The 25,693-nt window shown below is 40.3% G+C and overlaps 1 protein-coding gene across 1 annotated transcript in view; it reads right to left on the minus strand.

The window, feature by feature from the left end:
* The window catches only part of LOC147617622 (uncharacterized), a 112,555-nt gene that overhangs the window by 80,385 nt on the left and 6,477 nt on the right, over positions 1–25,693 (minus strand). The window lies entirely within an intron of this gene.

Raw genomic sequence — 25,693 nt, forward strand, 5'->3', positions numbered from 1 at the left:
AACCCTAATTATAATTCTTAATTGGAGATTTATAGTGTGCTTAACATGAGCTTCAATCATTGCTATTTACTTTTCTCATTTTATTCTTAGCAAAACCTCATGGATTCTTAGAGATTTTTATCCTCCAAGTTGACCCATTTTTTTGCACAAAGAAAGGATGTGTTCACATCTAAAACTTCAATGCCCACTTTATGTGAGTTAACCAATGTGAAACACTTGAAGGTTAAGATAAAAATCAAGAAGCCTAAGGTCAATAGAAAACTTAAATCTTACTAAAGGGTTTGGACTTTCATGATTTTTATGCAACAATATGCACTTGTATGGTGAGGAAGGCTTCTAGAGTTTCCAGCATAACAGTGTAGCAATGCTCGTGGGAAATGATGACGAAAACTGCTACCCAAGGAAGTGTGGGGCGTAGAGACCTTAAGGTTTTAAGCTCGGCCATGGGACCCTACAGTTGTATCTTACTAAGGTAACCCTTATGAATGTGTTTCTAGGAGAAGCCAAAACGAGCAATAACATTTTTATGACTCATTCCTAGCCTCACCAAAACTCTACCATTCTAGAAAATGTGGAATAAATAACAACCATTATAGGGGGAATTACCTTGCTTTCAGCTTGGAATTCACAGCCTCCACGTGTCACGAGTGGTTGCTAGCTCCAAGTTCCTATGCTTTCCCTCTTATTGCTACACCCACCAAGACGATACTTCACCTCCTATAAGGACTCACCTCTCTCACTCTCACCAAGTCTCACACAATGAGTAAGAGGCACATGTACCAAGAATCATAAACTCTAATCTCAAATCTCTCTCTCCCTTAACAAGATAAGAGCAAGTAGAGAAGCATGACTTAACAAAGGGAGATTGTGATGTATTATACGAGAAAATGATTTATATACAAGGTCATAAGTGTTGTTCACACACACTATGGCCGATAAGGTGCCTAAGGCTCATAAGTGGCCTATCACTTGTACAATGTGCTTAATCTCATATTACATGCATGAATTACATTCATAAGCAATCCATTCCATCTTGTTTTGCCACACGTTCTTGGAGTGAGAATCACCATAAGTGTTCTGTCAGACCATTTTCGTGTGCTCATTCAAGTTGTACATTTGGACATTTTTGTTTCATAGATTCATCAAGCATACTTTTGGTTTCTCCATATTTTTTATTTGATGTAGAATTATAGTGGCATACCTTGCACTCCAAGCAAGCTTCTAAACTTGTGGAGCTTCTTTGTATACCAATGTCTTGTGAATATGTCAGTTTCATAATCCTCTATGTTGACATATACCAAATCCATGTCACACCTCTACTACAATGTTCTCCCATATAAAATGATAAACAACCTAAATCTAGTTCATCCTAGTATGATTCACTAGGTTACTAGCCAACTATATGATTTTTATGTTATCACAATAATGATAACTACCCTATCTATAATCTCACCACCCATATCTTGAAGTAGCTTGTGCAACCAAGCTACCTCACATGCTACCATAGCAATATCCTTGTACTCCATTTTTGTACTATGTAAATAATTTATTGGTTTCTTCTTGTTACTCTAGCTAACAACAACATTGTCAGAAAAAACATAATACTAGTGGTAAATCCTTCATCTCAAACTTCTTATTAAGGAGCCTCTTCACTTCATGAATGTCAATATCACTGTCCCCTATGACATTCAAGTCATCAACATAGAGATGACCACTAGCACAAATGCACATGTTAGTCTTTTTATCATAAAGTAAAAAATTTATTGTAGATATCTGAAATCTAATAGTGTGACAAGATACTCTCCTATCTTGTCTAACCATGCTTTAGGTGGCTGCTTCAATCCATATAAGGCTTTACACAACTTGCAAATAAAATCTAATTATGCATGGTCCTTATATCCTGGTGTGGGTGCACCATGTAGACCTTCTCTTGTAAATCACTATATAGAAATTCATTATTTATATCCACTCAATGTAAAGACCGTCCCTTAACTATAGCCATATAGCAATGACTGTTCTCATGGTTTTTGCCAGCCTAGCAACCAAGACCAAGGTCTCCTTATAGTCAATGCCATAGATTTGTGCATACAGCCATATAGCAATGACTGTTCTCATGGTTTTTGCCATCCTAGCAACCAAGACCAAGGTCTCCTTATAGTCAATGCCATAGATTTGTGCATATCCCTTGGCTAACAATCTTGCCTTGTACCTGCTCACACACCCATTTGAATTCCATTTTACTTTGTAGACCCACACAATTACCCTCTTCTTCTTGGAAAAAAGTATCGAATTTGATCTATCATTTTCATCCAATGTAGCCATCTCTTCATTGATGCCTCCTTGGCATTTTCCCAATGCTTATGTCCAAGTGTTTCCTCAACATATATGGGCTCTATCTCTTATATTGCTTTGACTATATGCATAATGATGGGCTGTGCATATCTCAACCTTCCCATTGGGTATTTGACCCTTGTAGACTTTCCTGCACTTGGATCACTGCTAGGTGGTCTCAACACTACTCTAGCTCTCTATACACCACACAATAGTCAAGATCCCAAACATGTTATATGTACATTATGTGTGCTATGTTATATACACATTATGTGTGCATATACTAGGGGCTAACCCACATTAGTCTTGTGAGCATGGGAGCATGGGAACAAGCTCTAGTGGAGCATGGGTTAGGACTAACCTTAAGGGTTAAGGTTAGGGTCAGGCATCCAAGGGTCACACATGGGAAATGGAAAGTCAAGAGTCACTTGAGGGCCCTCCTATATAATAGGGCATGGGGCACACTCAAGGGGGCTTGGGGGCTTGGAGGCTTGGAGGCTTGAAGGCTTATGCTATAGTCTCTTGTGTAGAGGTCCATATCTACTCATCTACCATTTCACACTTTAGCTACATGCTATTGGATTGGAGTTATACCTCTTGATGGTATGGGACATCAAGGTAGAGGTATGATGTATTTCATTTATTATTCATGTGTGCATCCCTTGGGCTCGGGGGTGGTTGGGTGGTTGAGTTTATGCCTGATTTATGCATGTTTATGCATAACAATTATCTAGAGAGATCTTAGGGTTTTAACAGTGGTATCAGAGCAATCTCTATTTAATTATTGATTTCTTTTAGTAAATTTTAATATTTACTAATAAAATATTATTTTTTGTTGATTTGTGTTGATGAATTACACGTGGATCATCGATTTGGTGATTGGAACATGTGTAACTACAATTCAATGGATGAATCGACGTTGCGGAGAAATTCCGTGAGTTAATGCTATTTTTCTCTATTTTTATGGTTAAAATTGAGCATTAATGGAATTTTTTCAAAAATACCATAAAGTTTATGGTGGATATTTTTGAGAGAATGGATTCCCTGAATTTCTAGAATTTTTAAAAAAATTTCTAATTTTTTAGGAATTTTTTGAGCATTTTTTTGATTTTAAATGTATTTTTATACATTTTTACGGGTTTTTTGCGCGGGAATGCGATCAAATTTCTGTCAATTTCTACTGAAATTCAGTAGGGGACAGCGTGTTGATGCATGAGATGCTCTCTCGTGTGCGTGGGACTCTCTCCGTCTCTCAAATCTGATTTTTCCTTCTTTTTTTCGTGAGAAACTCTCTTTAAAATGATTTTTTAAAAACATTAATCATAATTAATGATAATTATGATTTAAAAAAGTTTAATTAAAAACTTAATCATGGATTAAGTTAATCTCTCTAATTAAGAGAGAGAGAGAAGAGATGGGAGAAGAATGAATTGGAGAGGAAAGTTAATGGAGAGGGTGGAGAGGGTGGAGAGAAGAGACTCATCTCTCTCTCACACATCTCTATGCGCAGGGGACGGGAGGGGGGTGCGCACAGCAACCGGTGGAAACCCCCCCCTAAAAAATCAAATTCAACTATAAGCTAATCAAAGCTTATTTTTTTCATTTTTTTTTAAAAATGAGTTTTTTTATTTTAAAAAAAAAGCTTTTGAATTTATTTCAGAAAAAAAGCTTGAAAAAAGCCTGAAAAATATGGGATTTGAGGAAAAAAATCCCTAAAATTTTTTTGGAAATTTCTTCTTGAAAATTCTTGGCTTTTCACCTTCCGGAAAACCTTTGGCTTTCCGTTTTCTTCAAACCTTTTGGATTTCCAAATTCCGGAAAAACTTTTGACCTTCCGTATTCCGGAAACTTTTGACCTTTCACATTTCAATTTTTTTGTCTTTTCATTTTCCCAAAACTTTTGGCTTTCCGTATTCCGGAAAAACCGTTGGAATTGTGAAATTTTTTGACCGTTCGTATTCTAAATGCATTCGGGGTAATTTAAAAATTTCAAAAAATTCTTGAAAATTAGTGGAAATTAGACAAAGGTTATTTTAAATTTCGAGAAAATGTGAGGTTGGTGTTTGGCATGTGGTGTGTCCATTTGGGCGCCCGTGACCATTCAAATTCCTTTAAAATTATATTTTTTGATCCAAAAAATTAGAAAAATTCATTAAATTTGAAAATTTTCATTGGATTTGAGAATTGTCGGGCGGAATTGGAAATTTTGTGAACGATGGGATTCTCAGGAAAAATTAGGAAATTATTTTTAGAAATCCTAAAAATTGGTATTTTTAAAATATCAATGGCATTTTGGCAAATTAAATTGCTAAAATTTTTTTGGAAAAATATAGGTTTGGAATGCCATAAGATAGGTTTGGTGGAATTCAAAATTATTATATTTTGAGGCCCTATAAAATTAGAAAAAATTTGGAAAAATTCATGGCTTTTTCTCGAGAATTTAATATTTTTGAGGGTTATTTAATGTTGAAGTACGTTTTCTCGTGCTGACATTAGATAGATGCGAGTTATTCGCATATTATTAATACGATTATACCTCGTGTTAATAGATATTTATGTTTGGATTAATTCTAAACGATGTATTCATGATTTTTTACCATTGTTTAGCCATTCTTTTTGGACATGTTCCTTAATTTCTTTTGATGGCTATAATTTGCGTTCAAAGTGTGTTTCACCTTTGACACTTTTCCATGATAATTTATTTTGCACTTATTTAAGTATGGATTGTGCTTAATTTCTTAAGCCTAAGACAAACTCTATCATGGGTTAGTTGATCGGTTTGTTTTGGTGGATTTTTTTTTGGATGTTTTCCAAGTTTTATATAAACTCATCAGATTCTGCCTAGATCACTTATGTCTAGGGTTTTCTTATTGAGTGCTACACACATGTGTTTCACTTTCTTACTTTGGAGTTTTATTTGAACAACACAACGTTCATATATTCCGGATTGATGAGTTGGCCACCAATTTTAATGCTTCTTTTGGCATGGTTTATGTCCATTAGATGGTATGCATTGATTTTTATGATCAACTATGGTGTTTATGGATTTAAGGAGCTTCTATGCTTTTATCCATGGTGTTTATGGATTTAAGGAGCTTCTATGCTTTTATCCATGGTTTTATAAGGATCTTTTGATCTTTTGAATATTTACATGTGCTTTGAAGGTAGCATTTGCCTTCATTTTTTGCACGTAATTTTAGAGTATATTTCTTATACTCTTGTATATATTCCAACTCGAATACCTAGTTGTTTATATATCTAGGTGAGTTATTTTTCTATCCTAACTTTATTGTGTTTTGGGTAGTTATCATTAGAAAGGCGCCAATAATTCAATTTCTTTTCTAATGATGTACTCAGAAGGAGTTATTCCTTGATGTAGTCTCAAGTATATAGAGACAGTTTTAGTATGTGAAAGTCTGGATAAGGCCATCTTATTCCTTTTATACAGGATTTTATTCATATTTTCCTAGACAGCATACTAGGGAGTTTCAAATTATTAAGGTATGTATGGGTGGTATCATGGCGGAATGGGACGCTAGTGATCCCTCACATATATTATCTTATGGGATAATTTGGGCTCAAGATTGTTGCTTTGCTTACATCACTTAGCATGTTGATCTCAACATTCAAAGATAATCTTATTTTCTAAATTCACTAGAAGTTATATTGTGGGCATTCTCTAGACAAACTTCTTTTATCTATAGCGTGCATGTTGTGATGAGGGTAATCTCATCGGCATTTTCACTTGTTGAAATCTCTTTCTTTAAAGTTCAAACAAGTTTATCTTGTTGTGTTCGGATAAGGAAATTTGGATTCTTCCTTTGTTGGTATTTCTTTCTCTAGTTCCGTACTTTAGGTGATTTACACAATCAACCTGATAGGTTTACGGATGGACATATGTAACTCATCGAGACGTTGATGACTCTCTATGTTGATATGGGTAACTCGAGACGTCGATTATTCCATATGCACATGTGGATATGTCGGGGTGCCAATGAATCCCTGGTTTCTGCTGTTATAATGCCCTGTTTTCCTTCTTTATTCCGAATGGTTTACAAACGAGGAAGTTACTTTGAATGTGAATTGCTCTGATCATCCGTAGTAGTCTAAAACAGAGTGTATGAATCAGATTATAGTATATCTGCTTCGTGCATATGTCTCTAGAAAATCATCATATTGGAAAAAATATCTTCCAATGATGGAATTTGCCTATAACAGTTCTAAATTTACGGCTATTATTTTTTAGTCCGTGCATACTTATGTATGGGTATCAACCCAGGGCACCTATTGATGTCGGTCTTAAGAACATAGAGCTTGATGCATCGAGGGATTTCTTGCGAGATATGCAGGAAATGCTGACTGAAGCTCGGGATTCTATTAGGAGTACTCATGATAGGGCACGGTTTTATGCTGATAGGGGATGCTCATCTCGGTCTTTTGAACCAGGAGCGTTGGTTTAAAGATTCTAAGACTTTGTCAATGGGAAAATGCTCGAATTTATCTCCTAGATATTGTGGTCCATTTCGAGTTATACATCGGATTGGCACGGTTGCGTTTGAACTTAAAACTACCTCCACATGTTAGAGTTCATCCAGTCTTTCATATCAATAGATTGAAAGGGAAACTGGGAGGTGAGAATAACACAGTTACTCCTCAAGAACTCGTTGAAGTCAAAAATTATCCTATGTTCCACATGAACCTGATAAGGTTCTTGAATTCAGGGAAATGAAACTTTCTAGTTGACTAATCCCTGAGGTTAAAATTAGGTGGAAAGTTAGGAAAATTGAGGATTCAACTTGGGAGTCTGTTAAGATTGTTCAGTGCAGTTCTCCTTCTTTTCATTGCAAGAGTGCAATGTTTTGAGAGAAGGGAAGTATGTTATATGTACATTATGTGTGCTATGTTATATACACATTATGTGTGCATATACTAGGGGCTAACCCACATTAGGCTTGTGAGCATGGGAGCATGGGAACAAGCTCTAGTGGGAGCATGGGTTAGGACTAACCTTAAGGGTTAAGGTTAGGGTCAGGCATCCAAGGGTGACACATGGGAAATGGAAAGTCAAGAGTCACTTGAGGGCCCTCCTATATAATAGGGGCATGGGGCACACTCAAGGGGGCTTGGAGGCTTGGAGGCTTGAAGGCTTATGCTATAGTCTCTTGTGTAAAGGTCCATATCTACTCATCTACCATTTCACACTTTAGCTACATGCTATTGGATTGGAGTTATACCTCTTGATGGTATGGGACGTCAAGGTAGAGGTATGATGTATTTCATTTATTATTCATGTGTGCATCCCTTGGGCTCGGGGGTGGTTGGGTGGTTGAGTTTATGCCTAATTTATGCATGTTTATGCATAACAATTATCTAGAGAGATCTTAGGGTTTTAACAAAACACCTCATCAAGGCTTTGTTCTGAGCCACTATCCCCATCAACAAAAGAACTTTATGAAACATTAAGCATTATTGAAGGCTCATTCACCTTCTTTTTTCCCTTATGAAATACATGTAAATTTGCTAATTTTTTGGCACCTATAGTACCACCAAATGATGTGTCGAAATTCATGTTATTCTACCTTAACCTTTTGCGACCAAAGTCTAACAATAGACCCACTACTAAAGGACTCTCTTGGTAAGTACATGTGAAATTTTTGGCACCTGTAGTACCACCAAATGATGTGTCGAAATTCATGTTATTCTACCTCAACCTTTTGCGTTCAAAGTCTAACAATAGACCCACTGCTAGAGGACTCTGTTGGTAAGTACATGTGATTACTGCTCTCAATTTGTGGGGGCAGCCACATTATTGTTTACACCAACCTCTATGGAATCCTTCAATAGTGCATACTAGCTACTCATCAAACACAACAATTTTCACTCGCATCTTAGGTGTAATGAGATTGTCACATCTATAACGTTTTTGCTCAAGGGAATATCCACAATAAAGATACATATGCCTTAAGATCCAATTTACTTCTCACATCATATGACACATGTACATAGGTATTGCACCTAAACACTTTCAAGTGTGCCAAATGTGCTTTTTTGTCAGTATTAATAAGCTTATGTTCAAGAATTACACCATGAACTACTCTGTAATCGTGGTTTTCTTCATAATATAAACTGCAATTGTTGCAACTGTAGCCTGAAAATAGTGAGTTATTCCCTTCTCGTTCATGCATGGGAAATTTATATAATATGCATGTTCTTCCATTTCACAACCTCATCTTGATGCAAGGTGTACCTACATGTGAATTGTCTTTTGTTTCCATGCTCTCCTAGATAATCATTGAATTTATTGAAGACAGATTCTCCCCCACCATATGATATTAGGCATTTTATATGCATGGCTTTATCTTTCTTAACCATCTCCTTGAAGCTGTGAAAGCGCATTAACACTTCACTTTTCTCTTTCATGAAGTACATCTACACCTACCTAGTGTGGTCTCATCAATGAAAGATATATAATAATGTCATCCTTTGATTGAAGCCATCTTTGTTGGCACCCAAACATCAGAACATCTAGAAGTGATCCAAGTGTATCCGCCTAACATGGTTGAATATCCAGTTAACCTGTTGAGGTATGATGTGTATATAGCTTATTATTATGTATATATGGTCAAAACCATTCAAGGGATAGAGCCCACATGTATTAAGGAGGCACTTGGACATAAGCATTGGGAAGATGCCATGGTGAAGAGATGGTTACATTAGATGTAAATATGATATGAGATTTGATGCCTTTGCCTAGGAAATTAGATATAAGTGGGTTCTTAAAATGAAACACAATTTAGATTGTTATGTTAGCAAAATAAGGCAAGCTTAGTTACGAAGCAATATGCATAGACATATGGCACTGACTTTGATAAGACATTTATTCCAATTGCTAGGATGGTAACCCCATGAGAGCAGTCATGTTGCTCCAGATGGATGTAAAGAATACCTTTCCACATAGTGATTTGTAAGAAGAGGTTTACATGGTGTAGCCACTAGGAGATATGAGGATCATGCACACCCTAATTGTATTCACAAGTTATGCAAAGCCTTGTATGGCTTAAAGTAGGCACCTACTAGAGCATACTTAGACAAGATAGGAGAGTATCTTATCACTATTACATTCTTATATATTCTCACTCTTATGTGAGAAAGACTAACAGGGATACTATTGTTTAAACAATCCTAAAATGGGATTGATCATGGTGAAGGACATAGATTAAGCAACATAATTAAGGTGGATTATACCACACTAAAAACTCCATGAGAGAGAGAGAGAGAGATTGCACACTCATCAACACTTGATCTCTATTCTTGCATATCTCAAATGAGCCATACAATGATATAGGCTTTCTAGCCTTATCCCATTTTACACATCATCATCCATGTGGCACTCCCTTTTCCACTTCTTTTGGTCAACACACACACCATTCAATATTACATGTGGCATTCTTATCTTACCACAATATCTTCCCACATACACACAACACCGCGATTACATCTCTCAACACCCCCTCTTAATCGAGGTGTTCCACAACTCACCCATCACCCATCAATGTAGCATTGCACAACCACAATCGCTACCTCTCAACACTCCCCCCTCAATGATACATTGGAGTGTCCATCAACCAAACATGTGTGTGTGTGTCTTCCATCTTAGACACCTAGTCCATTTTGAGCCGACTCGCTTTCAGCGAAACCACTGAGCATGCGCATGCACCTCACACGTGCATCGCTCATGCACACATCACACGACAACCATTTGGAGCTTCTAGGTGAGCTCGGGTAGGGCGACCCTCATACCATGGGTGATTACAAAATTTTTCATCTTGAGCACGTAGGCTCGGGGACGATTTTCCCAAGCTTGTTTTGGGCACAGTGCTACCAGTTTAGACCAACCAGGTGTGCCAAAACTGGCCATGCTGGCACTGCAGTGCCTCATCTGCCGCGTGGATTGCATACAAGTGCCTAGTTGCACCTTTACGCTTACCTCATAGGTGGCCTGAATCTTGATAATCAAGCTTTAATGATAGCCTTTCTGGTGGTTTTCTTCCTGAAGCTATCACCATGACTAAGAGCCCACCCAAGCTCTGATACCATGTTAAACAATCCTAAAATGGGATTGATCATGGTGAAGGACATCGATTAAGCAACATAATTAAGGTGGATTATTATACCACACTAAAAACTCCATGAGAGAGAGAGAGAGAGAGAGAGAGAGAGATATTGCACACTCAACACTTGATCTCTATTCTTTTGCATATCTCAAATGAACCATACAATGATATAGGCTTTCTAGCCTTCTAGCCTTATCCCACTTTACACATCATCATCCATGTGGCACTCCCTTTTCCACTTCTTTTGGTCAACACTCACACACCATTTAATATTACATGTGGCATTCTTATCTTACCACAATATCTTCCCACATACACACAACACCGCGATTACATCTCTCAACAACTATACTAGTATTCATATATGTTAATGAGCTAATTATCACTCGTACTATTAGATTCTCAAATATTCTCACTCTACTAAAGCATGCTTAGATAAGATAGGAGAGTATTGTATCACTATTAGATTCTTAGATTTTCTTACTCTATGTGAGAAAGACTAACAAGGAGATTGTGCTAGTGTTCATATATGTTGAGAGCTAATTATCACTAGTGATAGTGATGATGATATTCATATATGTTGAGAGCTAATTATCACTGCATAGTAGGGAGTTTGATTTACATGACTATCGCCGCGCTAGATTTAAGTTGTGATGCTAGAATAGTAAATGAATTTATGCAAGTCCCAAAGAGACCACAAAACATCACAGAAGGCTCAAGTCTACTAGAAGGCTCAAGTCTATAAATTCCACAAAACATCACAGAATTTCTATGATGTTGGGATACACATACAAGTGGGATACACGTACAAGTACATAGATACATATTATTGGATTGATATTGTCTCAAACATGAGATCTACTACTAGCTTATAATTTCTTTTAGGAGTGCCCCTATTAGTCGTAGTAGTAAGAAGCAGCCTTTGCTTTATTGAGTATAGAGACTGAGTACAGGGATGCTCCTATGAGTGACATATGAGGTCCACAAAACATCACAAAATTTCTATGAGATTGGGATACACATATAAGTGGGATACACATACAAGAACATAGGTACATAGATACATATTATTGGGCTAATAGTGTCTCATACAAGAGATCTACTAGTGGCTTTATAATTTCTTTTAGGAGTGCCCCTACTAGCCAGAGTCGTAAGAAGCAGCCTTTACTTTGTTGAGCATAGAGACTAAGTACAGGGAAACTCCTATGGGTGACATATGAGGTAGCTTGATTTCACATTAATCCAATCACACCCCTTCACTATAAATTAATGCAAGAACATGGAAAAATCCAACTCCTCATGAGGAAGAAGATAAACAAAACTAGATTTAAAAAAATTATTGATTAATTAATAAAAAATCAAAGAATTTGAGACAAATATATTATTTGAAGCTATGATTTACTCAATCTTGCTCTCTTGATGATCATGGTATGTTTAAATTGTAAATCAAAAAAAAATAAGAGATATATGAGCAAATTTATCTTCTCCAACAAAATGAACCAAGGAAAAGTCGTAATTTTCTAACTAATTTCTAGTTTAAGAAAACAAGTGTAAGTAGCCTTCATTGATGATTCCTAAGTGATCTCATTAAGCTAATTAATCTTATCCTACTAAATGAACCAAAGAGAAGTCACAATTTTCTAATTAACAAAAACAAGTGTAAGTAGTTTAATTGATGATTCTTAAGTGATCTAATTAAGCTTTATGCAATTTCTAATAAAAATTAAGCAATGCAAGCCTAAGTATCCTAGTTAAAGCTTAATTAGCTAACTAATTCAAATAACTAGAGAAGGGAAATATATTTTTTGTCCAAAATTGTTAAGATATCAAGCTCAACTAGTGCTACGGACATTGATGACTCACTGGATGATAGCTTCTGCATTTATGCCATTGGCATAGTTGGTGAGTATGCCACCAGTGATGACAGGCTAACTATGCCATTGGCATAGTTAGTGAGTATGCCACCAGTGTGGTGAGTATGCTATCAGTGATGACAGGCTATGTGACAACCATATTTGGATTACTAGAGTATGGTATAGTTATAGTGCAAGCTCATATAGTCTCATTCACACTATGGACTAGCCGTGTATGTTTTAGTAGGAGAGTACTTTCCTTTATAGTATGTAGTCTTATCTTTATGATATACTAGATTGAGAGAAGAAAAACATAGGAGAAAATTCAGCCATCCATCTCTCTTGTGTGTGCGTGTTCACTTGCAAGAAACTCAAGCTCTCCCTCCCTCCCCACATTCTCTTTATGGTATCAGAGCTCCTATTTATGTGACACACCTAAGAACAAGACAAGTAGCAACACCTTGGGTAGCTATGAGACCTATAGGCAGCAAAGGTAGGAAAGTCATTATCTCATATTGAGGCATCCTCCTAGGTGAAGGAAGAAGACCATGTCGTGTTTAGTCAACTATGCGTTTTGAACCAAAACAAGGTCTTCTTGCTTCACCCAAGATGAGGCCTAAAATATTAACCGAAAGTTTTACACATTTGAGTGTGATTCAGTCTCGTTTTGGCTCTACAAGTTTTCTATATGCACTCTAAGAAAGTATCGATTTTGACTGTGTATACCCAATTTTGGCTAGAGCAAAGTTGTGGCAAAAAAGTTGGTTACAAGACATTCTTGTAAAGATTATAAGATTTACAAAATTTTTGGTGGATGAACGTTTGTGTGATTGTTTCATATATAGTTATTCGCAGTATAACTACTGTACCATACCATTGTGTTGAAGATTACAAAGTTTGTTGTTGCAAGTGCTGAAGAATTTACAAGCGCTACTTGGTAAGTTGCTACTACATGTAATCATGTCCAATAGTCTATCCCAAATTATTATGAGCAAGAAGTTAGACAAGAATAACTTCCAAGCATAGAAGTTTAAGATGAAAAATTTCCTTATGGGAAAAGAATATTGGTTCATTTACAAGTGATGAAAAGGAACCAGAGATTGCTGAAAAAATCTAACCCCACAATAGGTGCAACCATATAAAGCATGGCATGAAAGAGCGAGAAAGAATTTGTATTGGTTGTCTATCAATGTGATAGATTCTATGATTGTGCATATACAAGATGCACAAATGCCTAAGGAGGCTTGGGACACCTTGGTGAAGATATAGTATAAATATCCAAGCTCAAAAGATGCACCTAAAGCAAGAGCTATATAATATGACCACATGGAAGCTAAGTATGAAGGTTAAAGAGCTTGCAAATGCCCTTTCTTCTATTGGATCACCATTAGATGATGATGATATGAAGCAGATTGTGTAGGAAGTGCTTACGAGACAGGAGGTCTACTAGTGGGTATGTATTCAGCTTGGGAAGTGCTGCTGTATGTTGGAGCAATAAGAAGCAACCCATAGCTACATTATCAAGCATGGAGGAAGAATATAGAAGATAGCTACGGTTGAAGTGGTTTGACTAAGGAAACTACTTAATGTGATCATGATGGAGGAGTTTTCATACATTGTAATAGCATGAGTAATCCGATATATCATGTAAGGACCAAACAAATAAAGTCCAATTATCATTTTATTAGAGAGGTGTTAGATGGATAGATTGATTTGGCATATGTGAAGACTGAAGAACAGGATGCCGACATCTTTACAAAGTCACTCGGGAAAGAGAAGTATGAGTACTTCAGAGACAGACTTGGAGTACTAGAGATGGATATGATAAACTCGAGGGGGAGTGTTGAGATAGCAAGTTCATCCAAATAGTGTTGGTGTGATACATGCGGTGTGCATTAGTGGCGGTAGGAGTGTGTGGGCAGTAATTAGTCATCTCCAGTGGCTAAGTGTATGAATATTTGGTGTTACATTAGTATGGTGTGAACTTATCATTGTGTGTGTGGATTTTGGAAGACGGAGAGTACGTGAAGGAGATCTATTCTTGTGTATGGTTGAGTGAGAGAGCTAATTAGGGTTTATGTAAGCGTTATTTATATATCCCCATTCTATTTACAGACTTACCTCTACTTCTACCTGTATCTGAGTAGAAAGCTTGCTCATGTAAATTTTGAGAGGATAAACCTTTCATAATAGGATGAGAAGAGCAATCAATTCCTGAAAATCAAGAAAGTTTTCTCGAACTCCAATGGAGGGCTAAAACTAGCTGTATTCCTTGATAAGGCCATTTAAGGTAACGGCTATACACCATCACATTATTTTTATGCTCATAAAATAGACCACAATGAGAAGTGGTCTTCACATATCTCATAATCTTCTAACATCATCCAAATGTGGCTTCCTAGGACTTTGTATAAGTTGGTGAACTAGTCTCATTGTATAACATAAATCTCATCTAGTGGTAATCAAGTAATTCAAGCTACCAACCATCTTCATGTACATGGTAACATCATTTAACTTATCAACAAAATCAATCATTAGCTTTATGTTTTTCTCCAATGGTGTCAGCATAGGCTTACATCTAGTCATGCCATACTTTACTTACATATCCAAGGGATATTGCCTTTGCACACCAACCATATACCATGTGATGTCTTAATTAGCTTAATGCCAAGAAAGCATCTCAATTCTACCAATTATTTCATGTCAAGCTAGCTCCTCAATGATACGTTGACATTAGCTATATCATTCCCGCAATCATTTGTGACTATCAAATCATCCACATAAGTCACAATCACCACCAAAACATTATATGTCTTCCTTACATATAGTGAGGAATATGAGTTCTTAACATGAGAGATTCACATATTTGAACACAAAAATCTTGCAAACGAAGACAAGCCTAAAGAATAATTAGCAATGTCTTAATTATCAAGAAAGCAAATTCATGTACAAAAGTATACTCTGAGAGATTCTAAATGCCCCCCCTCCCTCTTTTCTTTCCATCCTCCTCTTTGTTTCCCTGTCCCTCTCCTCTCTCCCCTCCCGTCAGGTTGGTGCTTTCTAGCTTTTGGAGTTTTCAGCTTTATTCGGCAAATATTCTGGTCTTCACCCTCGGGAGGACTCCATGGCAGCCGCTTCATCATCCCCAACCGAAGCCATCGTTGCTTGCATTACCTTCTCCAAAGCGGATCTACAGCTTGCCACAACTTTTGCCTCACTTGAGCCTTCACCCTGGTCTGCAAAATTGTTGGTAGCCACCATACGCGTGAACAGCTCAAGCATCTTGTTCAAGTGAGCCTCATTGGTGAACCTGCAAAGATCACCAATATTCACCCTCTGGGGTGCGGATACTACCAAGTGGAGTTCGACTTGCCATCGGCGTTAGAACGAGTCATGCAGTTGAGTCCCCTTACACTGCGTACGGCACAAGACTTCTTTGTACGGTGGCAGCACGGCTTGACATCTGACCCATTGGCTGGCGTTTCGACAGTATTCGCAAGTTGCGTGGCCAGGATGGAGCTATAGTTTCAAATCCCCCCCAGGTGAGAGCCATCGCCACGAACTTTTTTCGATCCCTCCTCACTAGTGCCCCAGCATCTCCCTAAGTGGTGGAAGCACGCGAGAGGGTCTGGCGGTATAGGAGGGAGGTGATTCCCCCTTCTCTTTGGTCATTCTTATTGACACCATTTACTGCTAAGGAATTGGCAAAGGCATTGAGACGACAAATGCTCGAGGGCAAACGGGCTTCCAGTCTCCTTCTTTCTTCACCATTGGGACCTCATGGAAGGTGGCCTTCGAGCTGCCTTCAATGAGATTATGATCACAGGTGCCATGCCAGAGAGGCTCTCAGAGGGCTTGATTCACTTGATTCCCAAGGAGGGTGGTGATAGATTATTGGAGACCCATCACTCTTCTAAGGACAGCCTATACGATCTTGGCCAAGGAGGGTGGTGATAGATTATTGGAGACCCATCACTCTTCTAAGGACAGCCTATAAGATCTTGGCCAAGGCCATTCAGCAGAGCAGCAGCAGCAGCAGGAGACTTCAGCCTTTTCTCCCAGACTTGATCCATGGCACTCAGACCGGCTTTGTTCAACATCGGAGCATTTTGAACAACATCTTTACCTTCTAGGAGGCGACAGCTTCAGCCAGGATGCGGCAGCAGGACCTCATTGTGCTACTCCTAGACTTTGAGAAAGCTTATGATAGGGTGGATTGGAGCTTTCTGGAGGGCACTATGAGCCCGATGGGATTCCCCATGGAGTGGATTCGTGGAGTCTCAGGACTTTACTCAACCTCACATAGCCAGGTTCTCATTCAGGGAGCCCGTGGGTGGCGACAGATTCCCCTTCTCACACTCGGTTAGACAAGGATGTCCTTTGGCACCTTACCTCTTCGTATTCGTCGTCGAGGCCATGAGTAGTTTTCTCTCCGCCCACGAGACCGGGCTTCAGGGATTGTGTCTTCTCCTCCGCACGCAAGAGAAGCTGCTTGACTTAGAGTTTGCAAACGACACAATAGCTTTCCTTCACAAGATGTGGGGAATCTACAAAGATTTGCGGAGGCAATCGAGGTCATGAGCACAGATCAACTGGCACAAGTCAAATGGTTTTTGGGTAGGCTCAGCACCCGCCCCGACTTGGCAGCAACCAGTTGAGGATTTTCAGTGGATCCCGAGGGGCACTCCAGTTCGATATCCCGGTTTCTAGGTTGGCATTGATATCTCTTCTAAATAAGCAACAGCTCGCCCCGCTTCTTCTAAGTATTTGGAAGACGGTTCTATATTGGAGATCGACGAGGCTCTCCCTAGCAAGCAAAGTGGTGGCGGAAAACCAGGTACTTCTTGCCACCATGTAGTACATCACTTAATGTAGGCCTTTTCTCGCGCATGTATTGGCCAGGTACAACGATTGATCCGGAATTTCTTATGGGCCGTAAGTGATGGGAGGCCAGCCAGGGCCAAGGTGGCAGGGAGAGTGATTATTCAGCCTCGTCTCGCAAAGGGGAGCTAGGCCTCATTGACCCGGCTATTCAAAGCCGTGCCCTGCTAGGCAAGTTGATTGTTAAAGGCCTCCTTCCAGTGGTAAGCCATGGAAGGATTTCTTGTTAGCCCAGATTTCAGCCCACACTCCGAGTCTTGGGGGACCCTTGACTACAAAGTACCAAATGGATCTTCACAAAGATACGAGCCTGTGGTTTTAGCCTGGCTTTTGAGGACAGATTTGTAGCCAGCTTACTTCGTGCTTTGCGAGCACCTTAGGCCTGCCCTCAGACAGATAGCTCTAGTTGCAACAGAGGAGCGGCTTTGGCAGTCTTTGCTCTAGAACCCTCTGATCCATTTACCCAATGGCCACATGCTAGGGGCCCGCCCGCATGTTTCTTGGGGCGCCTTGAGCATGGGACCAGCCAGGTCTCTTGGAGATTGGATCGCCCACAAGCAATTACCCTCGGAGGTGCAGGAGAGAGGCCTGACAAGGATCCGGGGTAGAGATAGGCTCAACATCGACATCGACTCAGCTATCCCTCAAGAGTGGCTGACTCCCTCACTGTGGCTAGGTGTGTTTACCAGACACGATATCCTAGTGGCGGTCATGGAGCAGATGAGGACAGTGGTTTGCTCACTTTCTCTATTGGATACCATGGCAAACTAGAGAGATCTGAGCTTCTCTTGGAGGATTTTAGTGGCTGCACCTTGTAGAGGGTAAGGGTGATTAGTTTTCAGGCACGAGAATGGTATATTGATCCAGCACCGGCCAAGGTGGCCATGAAAAGATTATGGCGGCTATGGATATGGGAGTGCCGACCTTTCACGCGCCTTCAATGGGATCCAAGAGAGTGGACTTGGCATGATCCAATGGATCATGAGGAGACTTTGGAGCCCCCTTCTTTGCATATACTGCATGGCTAGGCCGTAAGATCCAAATGCCCAAGATAAATGGCACACCAACAACAGCAGCACATTGGCAATCTCAAGGCCTCTCACAATGTTTCCTTTCAGATTTTTGGAAGAGACAATGGGACAGCTTTCGGCCAAGAAAGACCACCCTCTCTCTTTGGTTAATCGCACATAGGAGTTTAGCGATTGGTACTTGTTGGCAGTTGGTGGTCGACCAGCAGCTTGCTCGCAGTGCGGCCACCCCCAAGAGACTCAGAGACATTGCCTTTGGGATTGCCAAAAGGCTCAGCAAATTCGGCAAAGGATTCTCCGCATCTCAACACATCAACCCAGATCATCACATGGGGCACTGTCGCTTGGGCCATAGAGGCTAGAGTGGTCATGGCTTATGAGGAGGATGGGGGAGGGCTAGGCCTTCAAATCTCTTGTTGAAAATACAAGTGAATAGGGTGTGTGCAGGAACAAGCCCTTGGTTAGAGGCTGTAAAAGAGAAGATGTAATTGTGAAAGAACCTGTGAAAAGGTGAGAAGAATCTACTGGGAGAGAATAAAGGGTAGCATGAGAGAATTTAGGAGTGTGGAGTTATTCTGGGAGATATTCAGGGAAAAGAGAAGAGGTGGAGAGAATCAGGCAAGAGGTGGAGATATTCTGGGAGTGAATCATGGAGAAATCAATGGGATTTGATGCTTGATGTAAACTCTATAAATTGAGGCATATCCCTAATGAGAATTGGCTGGTTTTTAAGTATCCATGCCTACATTAATCTATTTGTTAATTACCCACTAATTACGTCTTAATTATTTTGCTAATCACTTTGTTAATGATATTGATTCTAGTGTTTGATCCACCATAGCTCATCATTATGCTCAAATTTCAACATGGTATCAGAGCCATGCCTAGAATCAATTAGGTTTATGAGCCCATTATTTAATTAATCAAGATTAGTAGATAATTAAGAAATAATCCAATTTTTAGTTATTTTTCACTTCACTCCATCACCCCCAGCCAGTGGAGGAGCTCTAGCTTCTTGTACACTCTAAATTAGGTCTTGTGCTTCTAGCCCAACATAGTCAACATCCTTGGCTTCAAGCCCATCAAGACGGCGCAGCAAACCGCCAGCGAAGGAAGCAGAAATCAACGATTTGGCGGGCGCGTTTTTTCCTGAGTAATTTGCAGATTTCTTCTTGCTCAAATCAAATGTCTCTAATTCCTCTTAGCCCAAGGTGTATTCAAGCATGCTCTACAAGCTGGTGAAGACAGAATTCAATTTCATCAAGTCTACATTGAGATCCAAGCTCTTCATCAAATCTGCAGCAGGTGACTGGTGTAAAACAGAGATTAAGCTTTCAATATTTGGTCAAATCTTGTGTTTCTTAGCTTAATCCTCTACTAGACTCATTGCTATTGATGCCTTTGAAAGCATTTGAGCTCATTTGAAGTGTAAGGCACCAGATCTGGGCTCCCCGCATACTCTGTTTTTTGCACACATTGATTAGCATTAATTTACTAATCAATGATTAATCAATGCTAATCACTGTATTTTGGTGCAATTGAGGGTTCAAATTAACCATAAAGTATCTGATACAGATCCCTATAACTTCAGATTGCAAATCGGAGTTGGTTTGATACTCCAACCCTCCCGTACAAATTGGTTACCCTTGATTTAGTGTAATTTCTGGTGATTTTATGCTGATAAATTTGTTGTAATCATCTATTAAACACCAGATTGAGTTGTAAAAGGGTAGACACTGCCCTTGAATCTTGAAATTGGATCAAGAGGTAAGACCCCCTTCACATCACCATGAGTTCAGCACAAGAAATAGCCAAATTTAATGGGGAACAGTTTTATACATGGCAGATAAAAACCATGTATTTGCTGATGAGGAAAAATCTATGGGGATTAGTTGAAGGGAGAGATGAATGCCCAGAGAGAGGGGAAAATGAGTGGAAGAGCAAGAATGAAAAAGCATTGGGACTTATTGCACTCAGTTTAAATGATGAAATCATTCATCACATCACAGGGATACAGTGGGCAAAAGATGCATGGGATGAACTCAATAAATTATTTGGTACACAAGCAAAAAATTCCAAGATAAATCTGTTAATGCAATTCTACAAATTGGACATGAAGGAAAGTGAACCTTTAATCACACACTTGAACAAATATAAAAGCATCAAGCAACAGCTGGCAGCTATTGGCAAAAATGTAGAAGATGATGAAGCATTAGCTGTACTTCTGAAGAGTGTGGACAAAGGTGATTATGAAAACATTGTAGCAACACTAAAGAATGTACCTGAATTGAAGCTACAAGAGATAGAAGCACCTCTACTAGAGCACAGAGGCAAAGAGAAGAAAGGGCTCGACTCAACAGCAGAAGAAGAAAAAGCATTCTTCACCCGAGGAGGATTCTCTCGAGGACGAGGACGAGGAAGAGGCAGAGTAGGAGGAAGGACCTTCACTTGCCACAAATGTGGAAAGCCAGGACACATGGCGAGAGACTGCTACAGCAAACCCAGTGAAGAACGAACGACATCGGCAAACTTCATGGAGGCTCCAAAGGAAGTGGAGTCGGATCATCTTTTCTGAGAGAGAGAGAGAGAGAGAGAGAGACCCCACAACCCAATGTAACCTACCCAACAAAGTAAAAACCACCTCTGAGCCACCGATGATGTAGGCCACGTGGTGGATGTATGTGTGAGCACTTTAGTCAAGGTCACGGGCACTTATAGTAGCCTTGGACACATTGAGAGAGAGAGTGTCAAGGACTATGGAGTTTAGGGACTTGAGGCACTGGTCGCGGGCTATCAAGTAAGAGGGAAACTTGATACAGGGTCCAGGTGTGCTAGGATTATTCACTTGAGAGGAGGTGTTGAAAATACAAGTGAATAGGGTGTGTGCAGGAACAAGCCCTTGGTTAGAGGCTGTAAAAGAGAAGATGTAATTGTGAAAGAACCTGTGAAAAGGTGAGAAGAATCTACTGGGAGAGAATAAAGGGTAGCATGAGAGAATTTAGGAGTGTGGAGTTATTCTGGGAGATATTCAGGGAAAAGAGAAGAGGTGGAGAGAATCAGGCAAGAGGTGGAGATATTCTGGGAGTGAATCATGGAGAAATCAATGGGATTTGATGCTTGATGTAAACTCTATAAATTGAGGCATAGCCCTAATGAGAATTGGCTGGTTTTTGAGTATCCATGCCTACATTAATCTATTTGTTAATTACCCACTAATTATGTCTTAATTATTTTGCTAATCACTTTGTTAATGATGTTGATTCTAGTGTTTGATCCACCATAGCTCATCATTATGCTCAAATTTCAACATCTCTCACTATCATATTGCAGCAGTACCAATCACAGTCCCACCTATAGGAGACTGCCGGCCAGGCTGATGCCAGAGATGGGAGATTTGCAGTAGCATAGCAGCCTAGCACATTTGGCGTGCTAGATGCAGCGAGGCCATCAAGCGTACCCACACTCTGTCATCAGCGGAGACCACAGGAGCATATGGCTTAATATCATTCACACCCTCCACAGTCAGTGAGGGAAGTTATAGGGAGGTTGAGACTGCATGGGGAAGTGACGGGAAGCTTTCGCGACTTTGGAGACCCGGCTTGTTCCTCACAGATAGAGAGGAGGTGACCCCATTTGGCATTACAGGCCACATGTGTGTGGCTGTCTCCCCCCGTCTTCCCCTCATGATCATTTGATTCCCACCCTTAAATGAGGCGAGTTTGTATGTAGCCCTTTGTGGCCGCTCTATGATTTCCCCCCATATGACATAGCCTTCTCCTCATAAAGCGGCAGCCGGAGGAGAAGCATCTCTGTCCCTCATGAGCATTTGATTCCCACCCTCAAATGAGGTAAGTTTGTATGTAGCCCTTTGTGGCTGTTTTTTCTTTAACTAATTGAAGGATCTTTTCCCTGAAAAAAAAAATAATGTGGAGATAAATGTCTCTTGAAAGTCAAACCCTTTGACTTATGCAAAACTCTTTACCACAAGCCTTCCCTTGTCCAATTTACTATCAAACTTGTACTTGGCCTTCCAAACCCACTTGGTGCTGATAACCTTCCGTTTTACAAGACGATCCACAAGATCCCATATCCTCCCTACAATTCGGATCTACTAGTGCTTCCTCTAAGTTGCTTGGCTCCAATACTTTCATTATCGCAGCCATCAAGGCTTTGTCACATGCATGGAAGCTCTATGTCTTCTTTCAACCCTAAAAAGGTTTCAAGAACATCTTGATGCTAAACACAAACAAAAGATGGAGAGAAGAGAAAGGGATAGACATGTTTTCAGTGTATTCATATTGTACAAAAAGGATACAATATTTGCAAGCCCTAGGCTGTCCCATAAAATGTATTATTGACTCCAAAAAGTCCTACTCTATGACCACATCAAGGAAAAGATAAAGCTATGTGTTGCCTTATATAAGCCGTGTAAGGTCATGTGGACTAGCCGACCTGCTGTCAGCCAGGTCCCCGGACATAAAATAAACCTTTGTTGTAGCCGACACCAGAATGCCTTCTTTATCCAGCTGGTGGCCGACAGCCACCTGGCCCATCCCAATGCCTTCCCTGCCAATAATAGCTACTGAAGCTCCTAAATCTGGTCCTGAATATGATCTTAATCTATTGCCCTTCATGGATTAGTTGTGGGATTAGCATGTATATGTGCATGCACATGATATCCCCTTCTGCTAAACTTGATAACGGGATTCCAACTCCTGACCCTAGATGACTATTATCATCTCTTTGTCTTCTCATGGACTCGGATGACCCTCCACATGATCATCCTTCCCTTCCTGGTTGGCAACCTTTTCACTAAAAACCTTTCGTTAGGTCACTTTCTTTGGTCTTCTTTTCCTAAGTATTGAGTCTTTGGCACTCTCACTCCACCCCTTGGATGATGATCATCCCTTGCAACCATTTTCCTGAAAGCCTTTCTTGGTATGCTCCAAGTGGCATCCGACTCACAGGCTACCATTCCCCTTGGGTCTTGTGGAACACCACCAACCAAACTTATTAGAACTTCTTCCATGTCTTGTGTTACTCTCCTTGGACTATGCATCTTCATCTAGGAGACCATGAGTGTTTAGCATTGCTAAACCTGAAGGTTTGTGTAACCATTTGGCCCTCCTAGCTCTATTTCACATGATGGAACCTTTGCCCAAATACCAAACAGGTGGAAGAAGGCATGGAGACAAGGGCCAAACAGCAAGAAAAAACAAAAAGTCAAACTGGGTTAACCGCAAGCCAAGGGCACCACTCGCAAGATGTCATGTGCAAGACATGCACTGGCCAAGCTCAAAGCTAATGCTGAGGAGAGCAACCAAATAAAGACAGATCAGAACCAGAGATTAGGAGCATGAATTGCTAGTTTTGGCAGGGATTTGACTAATGATGGACATGGAAGGGCTGTCGGCCAGCAGATTCAGCGTAATGTCCACTTGGCTGCAGTAAAAGTCGGATGTTTGTCCAGGTGGCTAGCCGACCAGCATTCGGCCAGTTTATGGTGTCATGTCCAGCCTATAAAAGGCAGTTTTGCTCAACGATTTGACTAGATCATAGATTAGGCTTGGAATAGGGTTTGCAGGCAGCCAACGGCTGCAAGACTGTTGTACCTTTTCGTACTTTATGATATACTAAATACTCAGGTATCTCTCTCTCTTCTGCATGCGTCTTGCATCAGCATGTTCCCAAATGATATTTAGGCCTGAAAGAAGGCTCCCATAAGTTTTCGCATGGGACATTGGTATCAGAGCTCCAAGCTGGTTCTCAGATGCTGCTGCTACCCATGTCTGGCGATACCATCGCATGTGTCTTGATCTTGTGGTGGTGTGGGAATCAAGCAACTTTGTCTCAACATCAGGCCCATTGCTCAACAAGGCTAAACAAAAGCTAACCACCGATATTTGCTGGCTGCTACCCCCAGCCGCCATCTATTGAAGTCAACCATACGAGTTATTCTACGCTATACCTTACGGTTGCTGACTGGATCATACTGTGAGACCACAAGTATTGGACTCGGTTCATACTCCCCTGTTTGGTGGAATCTTGTGGGCTGCTTCTACCTCAGGTTTGGGCAACAAGCTTACAACTAAATCACCATAAACCTTGTCATCTACACACATCCCTCATATACTTCTTGTATGGACTTGGAGTCCCTTGGATTTGGACCTGGAATTGGATATTGGATCTTGTACTAGCCCAGCGAGAGATTCTTGTGGGTCATCTCCGTGGTGTGCTCAGCATCAGAGATCTCGTGGCTCGACACCGACTTCGACTTGGGGTTCTACATCGATATATTTATTTGCTTTTGTATTCATTGTTGTATTGATCTTGGCCAGTGTGCCCGTGGATTGTTCCATAATAAATTCCTAAAACGGGCCTGAGCATGTTCCCCGCTCAGTGTGGTGTACCATGCAATCTTCTCTGAACCCTTCTCTCTCTCCCTTTCTCTATCTCCTCTCTCTATATTTATATCTCTTGGAGATGTGGTAGAATCTATTACAATACGGTGGTATCAGAGCAGGATTTCTCTTGAAGAAACTTTCTTGGGGTGACAAAGCCATGTCGAGAGAAGAGGGAAACCAAGAGCCTAATGAAGCGAACAACTATGAGGCTGATTAAGGACTTCAAGATGGAAACCAAGGCTGTCGATCTATTTCTAATGAGACCGTGGCCATGACATCGGCAGAGTACCGAGATTTTCAGCAGTTTAGACAGTTTCTTCAAGACAAAGAATTCCTTGCTTGGAGAGCCAAGAAGGAACAGGACCATAGAAGGGCTCGGATGTTTGAAGATTTCATCGAGGTTTGAGCCACTGAAGTCGAAGGACTTGAAGCTGCTACTTCGTGCCAAGGGAGTCACCATCACAGAAGGATCTAGACCTACCTGTTCCATTTCTCATGGAGGAAACAAGGAGGCTTTCCCTAGGCCTACTTTCTCAGATGTAGCTTCTTGGGGACAGGTAAAGGAAAGAAAGGCAAAAGAGCCTACATCAACCAGCAAGATGGACTTCAAGCCAAGAGAGAACAGCATCAAGTTTGATGCTTTTCATGGAAAGCGGGACACCCAAAAAGCTCTATCTTTTGTCAAACAGTTTGATGCCGCTTTTGAAGGAGACGATTACTCCAAAAGGTCAAAGCTTCGAATGGTTCGTATGCATTTGAAAGATGCCGCTGATGTGTCGGGGAGGCTCGCCTCTATAGCCCGTCCGAACCCACCACCATAAGGAGGGAACAACCACCAACACAAACACCAAATCAAAGCACCAGTCTACTCAGTTGATGTCCCTTGATCTTCAACTGACACAAGCGAATACTTGAGCACACTCCAAACTCTTCAAAACTGATGCAGCTAACTCTTGCAGTCATCCTCCCAAGTCCGTCCTGACCTCCAATGGCCTTGGTCTTCACTCCCAAGTCTTCAGCTGACCTTAGCTAACCACAAACACTCCCAGCTGACACAAATTGATCTACTTCTGTGACTGAAT

This window comes from Cibotium barometz, chromosome 36, assembly GCF_041138505.1.
Source record: "Cibotium barometz isolate CiBa-2024 chromosome 36, ASM4113850v1, whole genome shotgun sequence".
NCBI lineage: Eukaryota > Viridiplantae > Streptophyta > Polypodiopsida > Cyatheales > Cibotiaceae > Cibotium > Cibotium barometz.